This window comes from Columba livia, chromosome 5, assembly GCF_036013475.1.
Source record: "Columba livia isolate bColLiv1 breed racing homer chromosome 5, bColLiv1.pat.W.v2, whole genome shotgun sequence".
In the NCBI taxonomy this organism is placed as follows: domain Eukaryota; kingdom Metazoa; phylum Chordata; class Aves; order Columbiformes; family Columbidae; genus Columba; species Columba livia.
The window spans coordinates 60,487,734-60,502,624 of record NC_088606.1 but is presented as its reverse complement, the minus strand read 5'-3'; positions in this window follow the sequence as shown (position 1 = coordinate 60,502,624).

Here is a 14,891-nt window from a genome sequence, read left to right as displayed (position 1 = left end):
GGAAAATCTTGGGTGATTGTTCCCAAAATTTGAGATATCTTCTCCATAGGCTTTTTCAAATGACTGGATGAAAATGAATGTACTCAGTTTGGAAACACTTTTAATTGAGAAATAAGCTATCCACTGCATTAAGACTGCTTAACTTTATATATTGATTTCTAATCTCAGTGCCATTGGTTGACTAATGTATTCTAAGGTTACAAAATGTAAAACATTATTAATTTTTAATAACAAAAGCATTACTTCTCAGTGGCAAAAAGGACATAAAAGAATCACCTTTCATCCCGGTATTTAGAAGTTAAACTCTTTAAAGTAATAAATATGATTATCAAAGGTGAAAACTGTTTGACTTTTTTTGCATAAGACATCTAAAATATTCATTCAGTGCCAGAAACACTATCCAGCGGAAACATCAAAGGGAGCAGGGCTCATTAGGAGAACTCTCCTGACTTTGACGCATGCCTCCAACATGCTGAGGAACTTTCAGAGTAATGTGAAGGGATTTATCATCCTGGCTCATAGAAATGTCAGTGCAAGCTGCACACTTAAATCACTGCAAACTGCTTTGAAATACCCCTGTGTATTTAGGGGAGTTTAATTGGGATGGAAATACGGTTATGGCAAATATTGGGATAACGCCTTCCCTCAATCACTTTGTGACGCTATTGTGTGACAAGCTTATTTCTGTTTCCTGATATCAAACGTCTTTAATGCCAGATATATCAAAAGGTGCCAGTAAGTGCCTCAGTGCTAAGAGGAGGTATGCTGGCATTCTTAGCAGTCTCATGGATAGAATGCAGGTACCTATGCATGGAGACGCATTTAAAGAATTGCAATCTATTATTACTTCTGTTGTGTTTTGAGAAGTTCTCCTAAGGAAGCGGTGAAAGAAAGGCTTAGTTTGGATGTATTAATCCAAACCGTATTGTCTTTCCCCTAGTAGACCTTGGTGACTGACTAATTTGCCCAGACCCCTGAGTTTAACACTAATGAAACTAGCAGTAGAGACAGCTTACTCCGAATGGGAAAACTGATCTTCTCCTTCATGTTCTGCACTTCTAGAGCTGCTCTTTGACTCACTGTGTCTGACTTGGAGAGGGAACCAAAGGAGAGACCCAGGGAAGGCCTGACCTTCCAGAGCTGTAGCTGAGAGAAGCAGGTAAAAGCAAATAGGAAGGTCATTAATCACTGAGTTGTAGGAGAAGGAAGGTTTCATAGGTACCTTTTTTTGAACTATTGCCGAAGCACCTTGTGTACATGGTTTTTGTGTTATGATTTCACTTCTAGCTTTTTTTTTTTTTTTTAATAAAAAAGGGTTATATTGCTCCAAACTGAGGCACAAAGATTTGTTTTAGGTCAAATATTTCATTTGATACAAGTCAAGTTTTTATTTGTTAGCTTTCACGGCCCATGCCCGTGTGTTGTCTTAGGTTAACCTCACATGAGGACCGAGGCACATAAGGAACTGAACCATGAAAAATCAATTATTGACACAGATTTGTCTCCCCAGTGCCCGGTGACAGGACAAGAGGCAACAGCCACAAACTGAAATGCAGGGAATTCTGTTTAAATATAAGAACCCCGCCTTTTTTTTTTTCCTGTGACTGTGGTCAGACATGGAAATAGGTTACCCAGAGAGGGTATGGAATCTTTTTCCTTGAAGGTGTTCAAAAGCCATCTGGACATGGCCCTCAGCAAGTGGCTCTAGGTAGTACTGCTTGAGCAGGGAGGATGTACCAGGTGACCTCCAGAGGTCCCTTCCAACCCCAAACATCCTATGATTCTATGAGTAAAGGTTCGTAGACCCTGCGCTGAAGGTGCCACACATTTTAATGACAGAAAAAGTGACGTAAGGTTTGCTACTAGCAAGGCAGCTCATTAACTTTGGGACTGCTAAGGTAGTATCCATTTGTTGCTATAGGAACCCAAAGGTTTTACTGGGAATAAATGTGATAAATATACAGCATTAGCGACACAAAGCTGCACATTTTTATATATGTATAGATATCAAAATTGGTCTGCATTGCTACAACCTCAAATCCTACTAAATTACATAATTTTTAATTAAAATAAATAGTCCTCTTTTTCTTTGCAAATCCTGTTAAAGAGAGGGATAGGCCAGAATAATAATTGCCTGAAAATAACAGTTGAGAACAATCCACTATAAGAAGCCTTGAGGGGGACTCTCCCCTTTGAACGTCGTGTTAGAGTACTTTGATGTGGCAATACTTGCATTTTGGATGTTCCATGAAACCAAAATTCTTCCTGCTTGTGTCCATGAAACCCATTTTGCTTGTGCCCATGAAAAATTTCTTAGCAATTTTCTCATGACTAGAAGTCTACTTGTAGATTTCTGGTTAAAAACACCTGAAACTGCAGCTGTGTTAAATCTATGCAACCACATTGTTAATTTGAGCTCTGCAAAATCATTGCTCTGAAAACTGGTTGTTTACCTGCTGGATTCAGACTTCCAGTGTGGTTTTCTATTTTAAACAGATAACAAATTGAAAATTCTTGCAAGTGTCAGCAGTTTCCATGGAGTTAACTTTTCTCTGTTCCTGGGAAGATGATGGGATTAACTTTCTAGAAGCCAAAGATAATGTAATCTTCTTCCTATATTACAAGGCTGCTACCAGGTCTCTGTGAATCCTCAAAGTACAGCTCCTGGAGCCGGTGAAAACTCACCTTTAGCCCTAGAGAGCCGCAAGATTCGTCTGAGTGATTTATTTCAACAAATGGATATTTGTAGCAGCCCTTATGTCACATATTTGGTACAGATAATTTAAACGCATTTGGTAGCCTGCAGTAACTACTTGGGATGAACGTCATGAACATGCCCCATGAAATCACTGATGTTTCCAGACACAGGGAGGATTCTGGGGAGACTGACAGCGCCGGTCACAGCTCATCAGCTCAGAACTGCTTTCTGCGGCCGCATTCTTCCCAGGCACCTTTGAACACCCGAGGTGACAGAGAAAAGTTTCCAAGGAAACTGGGGATGCAAGTCCATGCAGCTTTTGTGGCTTTTCTGCAAGCAGCTAATGAGAGCTGAGGTCTTGATATTGTTATAATAATCTCTGGCTTCTAATGCTGTTCCAGGCTGAGTGGCTGGACCCAGAGAGAATGTGCTTCGAGTTTCATCCCTGGCACTGCGACAGCTCCTGCCCATATCACACCTTGTAGGCCATAAGGGAGCTATTAAATCATACCTTAAGTGTAAAATTTGCAATTTTCTTGTGTCTCTTGAAATCTGGACGACATGTGGCCAGCTGTTAATTCAGCCTAGAGCCTTCTGAATCCATTCAAAAAAATGGTAAATACTGTGTTGCTTTGGTAGACAAATTTATTCTTGTGCACGTACAACCACCTGCTGCAGCTGTTTTGAGATTAGCAATAAAGAATATTCAGAATATCAGGTGGATTGGTCTTTGGTTATCATTTAGTGTTGTTTGTAACATAACATGTATGCACATAAGCAGGTGAAAATAATTTAAACTAAAGGAAGATATAGTTGTGGATTTTTTTCACTGAACTTTAATTTGAAATATGCACACCATGCACTTATGCACTGCCTCACATACTGTCAAAAGAAAGGCTATTTCTCTAGACTAATTCAAGTGCCTATTAAAAAACTTTTTAATCTACCTCAGCTTTTCTGTGATACAGCTTATAACCATACCAGTTATTGAATATAGCCAGCTGTGAAGATATGAGACTATTTTCTGCTCTCAGGGAGACTTAGTTTAGTTCCTTAGTATTGCAGCGATTATCAGGACTCAGATTCAGTCAGCGGATCAAACAAAAGGTCCTTTTATCCATAAGTAAAAGGAAGTGAAGTAGTTAATACAATTTTGAGGAAATTGCTGTGTTTTTTTTTTAGTTGCTCAAGAATAGCATAAAATAATTAGTCAGTCTGAAATTTGCCTGTAAATCATCACATTGCAGTCACATCGAGGTGTGACAAGAGGCAGTGCTGCAGAAAGTATTGAATGAAAAGATGGCAAATGTGAACAATATTATGTTATCAGAGATACATATATATATAAGAAAAACTCTACACATAGCAAGTCTTCTTATTGCTGCTTCTCATTTCATGCTTAGTGAAACATTTCAGCTTGTTGAGGAAAGACTGCAGCCAACATTCATACCAGTGACATGCACTGTGAAGTAATACGCACCTTGGAGTGTTTTCTCCATGGCTTTATCTTTCATAGGGTCACCCAAGGAGCTCCAAATAGATACAAAGCAAGACATTGCAGAAAACGTAAGTACACGATGGGAAAGAAAATACAAACAAAATACAGGCTGTTTTGTGCAAAGTATTTGTGCACATGTACGGTTGAAAAGTGTATTTTCTGTAGGATTGTTATAATTATCTTTCTAAAGGGTTTTTAGCTTTTGTGTGATAAAAACTGCATCAATTTTTTAAACTGGCAGTAGTATTGTTCTGTGTTTGATATGCTGCTATACATTATGAATGTTCCTAATCATCTCTTCAGGTGTAGTTTCAACTTGCTCTACTTCAGCTATTAAAATGGGAGATCAAACAGAATTTTGAAGGCCAGGATCACTTTTTAAAAACTATTCTTGTCCACATGGCCTATTCAGATAATATAGTAATGACTGGTGGAGTGATAGATGTTTAAACTGTTAAGCGAAGCTAAAACAATATCTTTTGTTGAGAAAAACATTATTCCTCTAAAACTGCCTTATTGTGAATTCTACAATGGAATATAATAGGAATTGGAGAAAAAGCTATTAAGTCAATCCAGGCCATCATTCCACGGAGGCAGTATTGTTTGCTGCATTGAAGTTTTTAGCTCTAATTGGAGTTAGTTTTCAATTTCCCATACAACGGGGTTTCAGCTGCCTCCCTTGGGAGATTATTTCACAGTACAATAACTCTGTGGAGATGTTTTGCTGATATCTGGCCTAAATCTTCCCTTCTAATTTCATCCCATTGTTTGCTGTTATAGCCCCAGGTATCACACTAAACAATTCCCCTTCTTCCTAAGCAGTTATCTTGTCAAATATTTCTAGACAACTATGTTCACACTTGGTTCAGCTGCTGCTCGGTTAGTATCTAGTCTTAACATTTCTGTACAGATTTATGCTCAGTCCCCTTCAGCTTTCTGTGGTTGATGTTCACATTTTTCTTTTTTCTTAATTTTTTCTTTTTTCTTTCTCTTTCCTCCCCTCTGCTCCCCCTTATTTGTGAACAGCACATTTTTGACAGTGACTGAGCAATAGCATCATCTGGAATGCATTACAGAACCTCATAGATTGGTGCTCTCACACCACTCATGGAGCTCTCCAGAGGAGCACCAGCTTTATTTTTGTTGCCCTGCCACGCTGCCACTTAAATTGAACTACAGAAACACATTGGTGTTTTTCTCAGGCTTACTCCTTTCCAAATCTTTCTTGCCATTCTGGATTTTTTTTTTCTTATTAGGAAATTCAGGAAAACACACAATTAAATGAAGAAGTGTTTGTTGAATTTTGTCCTTTTCAATTTTTCTGATGTTTTGCTGTAACACGGATGAATAAATTAACATTTGTCACTGTACTCTGTTCTTCAGTACTGCTAAAATATTGTTTAGGATTCTCACATCTGTTGATACAGCGAACAAAAGTCTTGTTGTGATGTCTCACTGGATAAATAGAATGAGTACTACATGGTAATGAAAACTACCTTGAAAATATCAGTGAGGCTGCTACTTTTTATCTTTCAAAAAAATTCCCCTCTAGAAAACTGTGCCTTTTGCAAGAACAGGAATACAATTGAGTCTACAAATGGAATTTAGACTCTGATTTCGTGTAAAATGACTCTTCAGGAATTTTTTTGTGAGTCTTGCTATATATCTCCACTTGCCGAAGGCACTTGACAATGTAAGAATCTCAGCTTTCATTTTTAAAAGAATTGTCCTTTCAGGCTTAATTGACTGCAGAGGAAAGATGAAAATATGACTCAGGAGTTTCCAAAAGCAGAAACAAAAGATAACATGAACCAGACAAATTCTTATACTGGAAGTGAAAGTAATCAAACAGGAGACACCCTTTTGTCCCCCAAACAGCTTCCAGTCACTTTGATTTCTGAGCCACAGAGACTTATTTGCCAGGATTCATTCCTGGTCCTTACTCATGCTCCTTAGGGCCCTTCATTGTGTCTTCCTGTAATTTTAATTCTCAGCAATTTGTCTTCTCTTGAGTCAGATGGAGATAGGTAGCATCTAAAATGGTCACCACAATGGGACAATAACAATATTTTCAGAAGGCTTATGTCTCAGTGTATCCTATATCTGATTCACTCTATCCACCCTGTCCCATGAAAGTATCATAACTATTTTCACTTGTTAACTCTGTTCCCTTCTTGTACTTCACCTCTGGGATGAATCCTGTCCTACTATGACAATTTTATCTGGCACTGAGATAAGGTGAATAGCAAAATAATTTGGTAGGCTAGAAGAGTACATCTTTTCATATTGAATATGTACTCTCTTTTTACAAGATGATTTATCCTGAGTGGTAAACTGAAATAAAATGTTTTGCCCATGTCATAAAGTTAGGTGCTAGACTATTGCATATAATGTGCATGTTCCTTCACATACTATTGTGTATTTTGCACGCAAACTGTAACTTGTATGCAATGCCAACTAGATGACATATCTGTTGTATTAGAAAAAACCTGCGTTGTATTTCTAGAGAAAAGTTTTTATGAACGTCTTGTTACGTATTGCAATTTTCTCAGCTACTTCATGGATTTTCTGCAGTGGCAGCTTTTAAAGGACAGTACGGCATGATAGAGGTAGGTCTCTAAGGCTGCGATTACCAGATCACTAAATACCCAGCAGCATAAACTATTCTTAGGGCTGTCAGCTTCCACTCCTGAAGCTATGGGGCTGTCAGCTGGAGATAGGAAAAAAAGCATGTTGTTATGGGCATGATCTGTTTCAAAAGACACAGGAAACCACACATCAAAAACTGGTTTAAGGGGTGGCATATGAATTGAGATGCCAGCAATGTTGCTTATATAGCTTTGAAAGTAACTTCAGAAGTTTCAAGAAGAGTCATTGTGATCTGTAAGCTGTAGCAGGGGCCACAGAAATTAGTTTTACTCACCTTATGTTTGAACATAGCTGCTCAAAACCACCAACAGGTGCAGCTTCAAGATGAAACGAACATGAGCTCACAGTGTTGCGCAGGCAGAGAACAGGTACCTGAACTCTGAGCAGAGAAATGTCTGGTTACTGGCTGGATAGAAGTGAAAAATAATGAGAGATTTTGATATCAAAACCTCTTTATGGTACTTTATTGTCTTGGATTAGTTATCATGATGTAAAATTCTGTATGCATCAGGACCAAAATGGCTTTTATTCATGGTCGCCTGGCAAAATCAGCTGTGTACCCCATCAGGAAATATTTCTTTTTACTAGTGAAAATCACACAGAAATGGTATTGTGGGACTTTTTTATGTAAAAACATAGCTGTTTGCTGTAAAGATGTGGCTATAAAGGCTACTTACTGTGGCTTTGGTACTATTTGGTGATGGAGCAGGATTAATGTATTGTACAGCCATGAATTGCAGTAGTCAAATATCTGCTTTATTTCAATGTAGGCAGGTTAGAGGAGGTTTATTGCTGAAAAGCTGACTTCTCCATCTATGTGTAGTAGCATATACTACAAATCTGTTGATTTCTATACATTTCTTCTGTAACAAGGTGCTCTGTTATCAGATATGCTCAGCCTTTACACAGTTGCATTGTTCGTTATTTATGCACGGTAAGAAGGGTAACAGTATGAAATAGCTTTCATTAATATTTGTATCAATAAATCAGGCTTTCAGAGAGGTTATTTTGGATAGCAAGGTTTATTAATAAGGAAAAAAATGGAATGGCTAAGGAAAGCTCACAAAAGCATCAGTCTAAATCTTAGAAAATAAACACTTTATAAAAGATTAATAGTTCCAATAAATATTTGAAACTAAAAAGTTAATTGCCATCAAATTCAAAATGCCTATTTTTTATGGAGACTTTTAATACTACATGTGCCAAATCAAGGATCACAACATCATGAAGTAATCCAGATTTGGGTTTCTATTGCTCTCAAGGTTTAACTGCTGACAGTAAAACATAGATATGAGCAAACATACTTCTACTTTTACAGAACAAGGCTGGCAACATACCAACCTTTAACTTATTCTTGTGTTTTATATCACCACCATAGGATTTGAGAACCTGATCAGTCCTGGAAAAGGTGCTGTTCACATCCAGTGTGACTGCCCATCTGGTACATCCTGGCATTGGCATTTTTGATACTTGTGCCTTAAGCAGGCAAATCTGTTTTAGTGTTGGGAGTACGGCTGATAGTTACATCAAAACTACACATTAACTTTAACTCTTTTTTTTTTTTCTTTTGCTGTTGTTGTAAAGTTACTCCTACATTATTGAGATCACCAGAAGTACTTTTGTGTCTTTGGAAAAAATGCATGAGAAGTCATGAAGACTGTGATTTTTATTGGCACCTGCAGAAGGTTGTATAGGTGTAGTGACGAAACAGGTCTTCTGATGAAAATAGATACTTACATGATTGTGATAATGGCAGTTACTTCTACAGATGGGTAAAGCAGAAAAACAAAGCCACAAAATAAAGAAATAAAGCTGTAAATACTGAAGGTGCTATGTATGAAATCCTAATGAATGTTCATATAGCAACTAAAGCAACTGCTGCCATAGAGAATCAAGCCTTTTGCAAATAACAGTTAGCAGTGAGGCTGTAAAATGTGTGTTAATTTGTACGTAGTATCAAGAGTTAAGAAATCTGGATAAACAAAGGCTTTCTTCTTATGCAGAAAAAGTCTCCACTGGGAATCAGATTGCAAAATAAATTAAAAAAAAGATCTGAATCACTTTGCAATTTCTAAACAGGTTGCAGAGGCCCAGTCACTCAAGTGCAAATATTTATACTTTCTATATATATTCCCAAGTGTTTGGGAATGACAAATGTGTTATTTTTGCACTAATACTGATGTGTAAATTACAACTATTAATGTATAGTGCATAGTTTGTGCTGTTGGAGGCTGAATATATTTTGAATCAAGGAGAGTTTAACAACAAGTACATACATGTGATGCGCTGTAGTGCTTTGTGTATTGGGATTTGAAAGTATTTCCTGATGATGCATGTCCAAAGTTTTTTGAATAAAAAAATTTATGACTTCTTTTATGGCCTATGCATGTATGGCTACTATTAGTTTATACAGGTTGATGACGTGGACCAGATTTAGAGCTACATAGATATGTTAACAGTTGAATTGGCATTTAATATGATTCTATACAGGTATTTAAATGAAAATTATGGGCCTGACTTCAACTACAATTCAATAGATCTTCCAGATTTTGATGAATTCATTCCTTTCAAAACACTCTCTATCCAAATATGCCCGTAAGTACTTTTAAGAAGTCATACTCATGACAGTGACTATTGTTTACTTATGGAGCTGATACGGAAAATTAAGGTAAAGCACAATGTAACATATCACATTATGAAAATGCACTTTTAAGTTGACAGTTGTAGATTGTAGTTGGAGCAAGACTAAATCTGAAAAGATAAGATTGACCCCAAAGGACACTTGGTGACCTATGTCAAACCATTGCCAAAGGAGGGAGATTAAGAGTGTACGAAAGGCAGCAAGTATAAGGGCTGTGTTCTGTTTTGTTTTGAATAATTACCATCTAATTATCAGTTTAGTGGGCTCATCTGAATCATCATGCTTAACAGTCACTGAGGGACGAGATTTCTTTTCCATGAATTTTCTAATCCATTTTAGAGCCCACTTCAATAATATCATTTTAGTAATATGGCTGTCTCCCACTGATTTCCATATGCATACAGTCTGTGAGCAATGCAGTGTGCCCAGCAGTCTGGTACTGGTATTTCAAGTATCTGCATGTGTTTGTTTTTATTTTTTTCCTTTGTTTTCCACTGGCAATTTTTTGTGCGTAAATGAGTCAAACCATGAATGACTCTAAACCACTGAGGAATCAGTATATTCAGGGTATTTCAGTGATTCACTAGAATGTAGGTGTGCCACAAGGAGAGAAAAAAAATCATGTCATCTTTGAAAAAACATCTGTACAAAGTGATATTAATTCTATCATCTTCCCTTCATTTTTCGCCCCAAAAGAGGGCATTTCTCTCACCCCTCTGAATTTAGTCTAATTATCTGTTAACGATTAAACAGGTGGCTCAATACAAGTGTCCTGATATGCTGCAGACTGCAATTTTTTAGCAGCATGGAATCAGTGCAATAACAAAGTTTGACAACAAAATATAAATATTCTGAGAAACTATTTGTCCATGAGAAATGAAGTTTTGAGGCAACTGAAACTTATCATTGAAACCAAGCTTTGCAGTAGCATTGCCAAAAAAAAGGTGAAAAGATAAAACTGAAACAGTTCTAAGGTTGTTTTTTTTAACATTTGCAGAATGTGTCACTTGATACATACGTACCATTTGCAAAATGAAGAAAGATATAATAACATCATATCTGACATTGGGGAAAGTTGCCTGTTACAAGAGATCCAATTTTGTACCTGCTATCCACACAGTTAGGGACTCGGAGTAGCATTTATCTTCCCAGTTTGAGTTGAAATTTTTGGAACTGTTGTCAGGCTACGAACAGTTTTAACTATATCTTGTGGCATTAAATCAGCATAAAACATGCACATTATGTGTTATTTTAGTTTGGTCCATTAGTAGTCATACTACTTTAGTTTCTAGATGAAAGAATTTTTGACAACTGATATCTTATTATCTTGTCTTCACCAACTAATTTTAAAGAAATGAAAAGGCAGTGAATATTTTAAACTGAAACACATATGCCAAGATAGCTAGAAATTTTCATGTTCAGTGAAAAACTGTCTCTATTTCTAGTGGTTCCTGATTAATTGGAATGCAAGTGCCTAATTAGCTAGGTACCACAGGTGGGGTGCTTACAGCAATATCCTTCTTAAAATCAGAAATTAAGATTTCAGACATGTTTGACAATTTTTATTGTAAAAGTTATTATTGTGCTTTTCTTAAATTTAAAGATTGTAGAAAAAAAAGGATATGCAAACCCAGATTTTTCTTGAAATGATAAATTGCCTCATTGCACTAAAATTAAATGCAATATTAGCTCTCTGCAGACACTGAATAGACCTTGAGATTTCATTTTCTGGCCTATGCAGAAACTTGGGCATGTTGTAAATTCTTTAAATAAGTCACAGAGAATCATAGAATGTCAGGGATTGAAAAGATCATCCAGTCCAGTCCAATCCCCCTGCTGGAGCAGGAACACTTAGATGAGGTTCAAAGTAAGCCTCAAGTCTTACTTGCTAAGCCACATAAGGAATGGCACCTCCAGAAACAGTATGTTTTCCAGCTTTATTTCTAGCTATTTTTAATATAAGTACTCCTGGAGTAGTGGCTTATGTAAAATTTAATTGATTGTCCTTGATTAAAATGACATAAAGTATCAACTCTATTCAGTCATTGCTATGTAAAAAAAAAAAACAAAAACACAACTGTAAAGTTTTGGAATACCTGTAAAAATTATTTATTTGAATCATAAAAGTGACAATTAAAATAAATCCTTCTGTTAGCCCAGAGCTTCATCCAAGTTCCTCAAAAAAATCTCTAAATATTTGCAAGGCATGTCACAAACATGGTTGAACGTTAAAGTGAATTTAAACCCGGTAATGGGTATGGAGCTATCCTAGTGAGATGATATGCTTTAAATCCAAATTTGTGGAAACTGTGCTGTGTTTTAAAGCTACCTGTATAAACTGAAGATGGGGGGGTAATGTTTTGACTGACACCTTGAAATGTAAGTCACACTTATGCTGCCTTTATGACATGATTTTATGACAATTTGTGTTATAGGCTTCAACTCAGCAATGATACAAAAGCCCTCCTTCCATCTTATCCAGATGAAGAGTAAAATTGCCTGGATGTATTTAAATGAAAAAGAATGAAATTGCCTCGAGAAAGTTAATTTAAAGATAGGAGTAAAATGTTTGGGTTGAATTTGCTCTGTGCTGTCAGTATGGTTGAGGTACTGTAGAGACATGAGGTAAGAAATTCAATATTTCGAGAACTAATATCATAAGGAAAACAAAGCAGACATGGAAATAATCTTTCCATCAGAAATTTTATTTGCTGAGATGTATCAGCCTTATGCAGACACAGGAAAAGATTGCTCTGGTTAAAATAAGATGATGTTTATAAAGTACTTATTGGACACAACGTAACATATCTGACAACTTTCAGGAAGAATATAAATGTGAAAAGAGATGTTCAGATAGGCATATATTCATGGATAGGGTGCTGCCCCTTTTCACTGTGATGCCAAGACATGTTTAACTCAGGTTTGTGGAAAGCACAGTTAAAGCACTAATAAATTATTAGTTAAAATGGGATGGAAATTAATTGACAGAGTGGAAGTGAAAAATGCAGATATAAAAAATAATCAGCATGTTATTACTTCCAAGAGTAATTTCAGGACATCTGAAAATGGGCAGGAGTAATGTTGTTTATCATGCCCATTCAGGAAAATACGTGAAGCATTGCTCTGCTTCTCGCAGCTGGCTCTTTTGTGCCACTTATAGGCATTGAGGTAAGTACATTGAACAAATGAAAACAAGAACAGTGATTCTTTCCTTTATACAAACAGCACTGTGCGATGTACCATTGGACAACATGAGTTAATACAGAGTGCAGCTCAAAGTGAGCCTTGGAATAGGCAGAAATGGCTGATCATGCTCTGCTCCTGGGTGCAAACAGAGGCACTTGTTCAGGTAACGTTGCGGATGCCTTGTTGGCTGCGGCACTGAACAGCTAAACCTGCTCATGAGAGAGAATGAGAGAGACTGGGACAGGGATGGGACAAAGAGCTCTAGCTGTAGGAGCTGGGTGGCTGTTCTGACAGTTCAGATGACTCCTGGGTACATGTTTTATGTATGTCTTAGTTATAAATAGCACAAGAACTTTACAGGGACACAGCACAGCCATGCCATGGTGAGGAACTTGATTTGAAAAGCCCCGAAGCGTGCCAAGTGCAGGAGTACTGAGGGAACTGTTGTTCTGTAGTTGGATGTTCATTGCAGCAAAAACATTTCAGACTTAGTAGACAACATCTATTTTTTCAGCATGTTTTTTATTTTAAAGAGAAAAATGTGTAAAGTTCAAGTACACATCTTGTCTGTTTTGCCCACTTTGGAGGTCCAGTTATATCAGAGTGATGGGAACTATTGGCAAAGTATCTGTTGCCAGATGTAGTCCATGCAATATTTTGCTTCTGTAACATCCTGTAGGATGTAACTACTTTTCTTTCTGCTGCCTATAAGTGGAACTTTACATGACTAGCTAAGATTTAGATTTTTTTCTTAAATGCATTTTTTTTTTCTTTTTAAAGACTTGGATAATGTGAAAATCTTGTCCACCTTGCTGAGATAAATTTTGAAACAGGATCTCTGACTATATCTTCTCTCACCTCATTTTTGATGTCTACTGTGCAGTATCTGTGTCTGATATCTATTTCTGAGCTGCTTGCCTCAAGCTCCCCTTGAAGATAATGAAAAGAAAAAACATTCTTACAGTACAGCTAATTTAACTGCTTATTTCTTTCTACTGCCTATAAGTGGAACTTTACATGACTTGCTCAGATTGAGATTTTTTTCTTAAATGCCTTTTTTTCTTTCCCAGTTTTGGAGAGAAAATTTTAGCCTTATGTGATGTTAACACGTATTAATCCATCTCTTTGATACTCTTCATATAGGCTGTATTATTCATTCAGTGGATAAGTTTTTTTCTGAGAATTCTATCACCACTGAATAAGATATTTGATTATTTCCTGTTGGTATTTCATATTTACACTTTTGTACCAATTAGGCAAAAAATTAGACCATTCTGTGCTGATAGTATCTTTTTGTTCTTATCTTGATGTAAGTGGTACATTAAATTAGGCAGTATTAATGCCTTGTATTTTATAACTGGACTGTTAAACAAAAATATGAAGCTCTTTAATAGGTCCTTATCTACCATGTTGCCATATATGAAACTTAAGCATTGGTCCATTAAGATCTCTGCTCAACAATATGTCGAGTGACATAAAGCTGGTTCTTCTGCCACGGAGGGAAAACAAACTGATTGATATGTAGCTCTCATCTAATATGTGCAATGTACAACTCTTAGCCACATAGTTTCATAATGATTTATGATAAAAAAAATATATACTGAAGGCAGCTTAGAAGGGACTTCTGCTGAGCCAACATCTGCTTTTTAAAAATAAATGTGGAACATAGTTTATTGTTAGTGTGTGTCAAAATGCTGATAGTGTAGTAGGGTGATTCTGTTTATATGGATTGCAATCCAAACCCAATGCTAACTGAATTTGGTTTGGCAATTTAATGACAAATGGAGAATGTGATTAATTACATTCCTTTCTAAGGAGCAAGTAGCTCAGAGCAGAGGCCTTGAACAATTTAATGGTAACTTTCAACAACAGAAGTAGGAAGGGGTAGCTGCAGGAACTTTCCATGACATGTCAACCGCACGGTGAGCTACAGATGCAATTTGCAAACATGCTGGAGCACAAAGGGTGACAGTGAAACACAGATATGGAGAGTGTTTCAAATCAGAAGATTATGTGAGCAATGAACGCTAAAGATGCAAGACATTTATTCTAAGGAAACACAGGAAAAGAGTGTTGTTTTTATTTTTTTTTTTTCCAGGGTCTTTTATAAGAAAGTTTGAATTTACAGCTTCTCATAGTGATTATCTAGCATGTATGTCCTTTGACATTTTCAAAACACTTTCTCAGGATGACATATCATTAGGACTTAAGTTTACTAA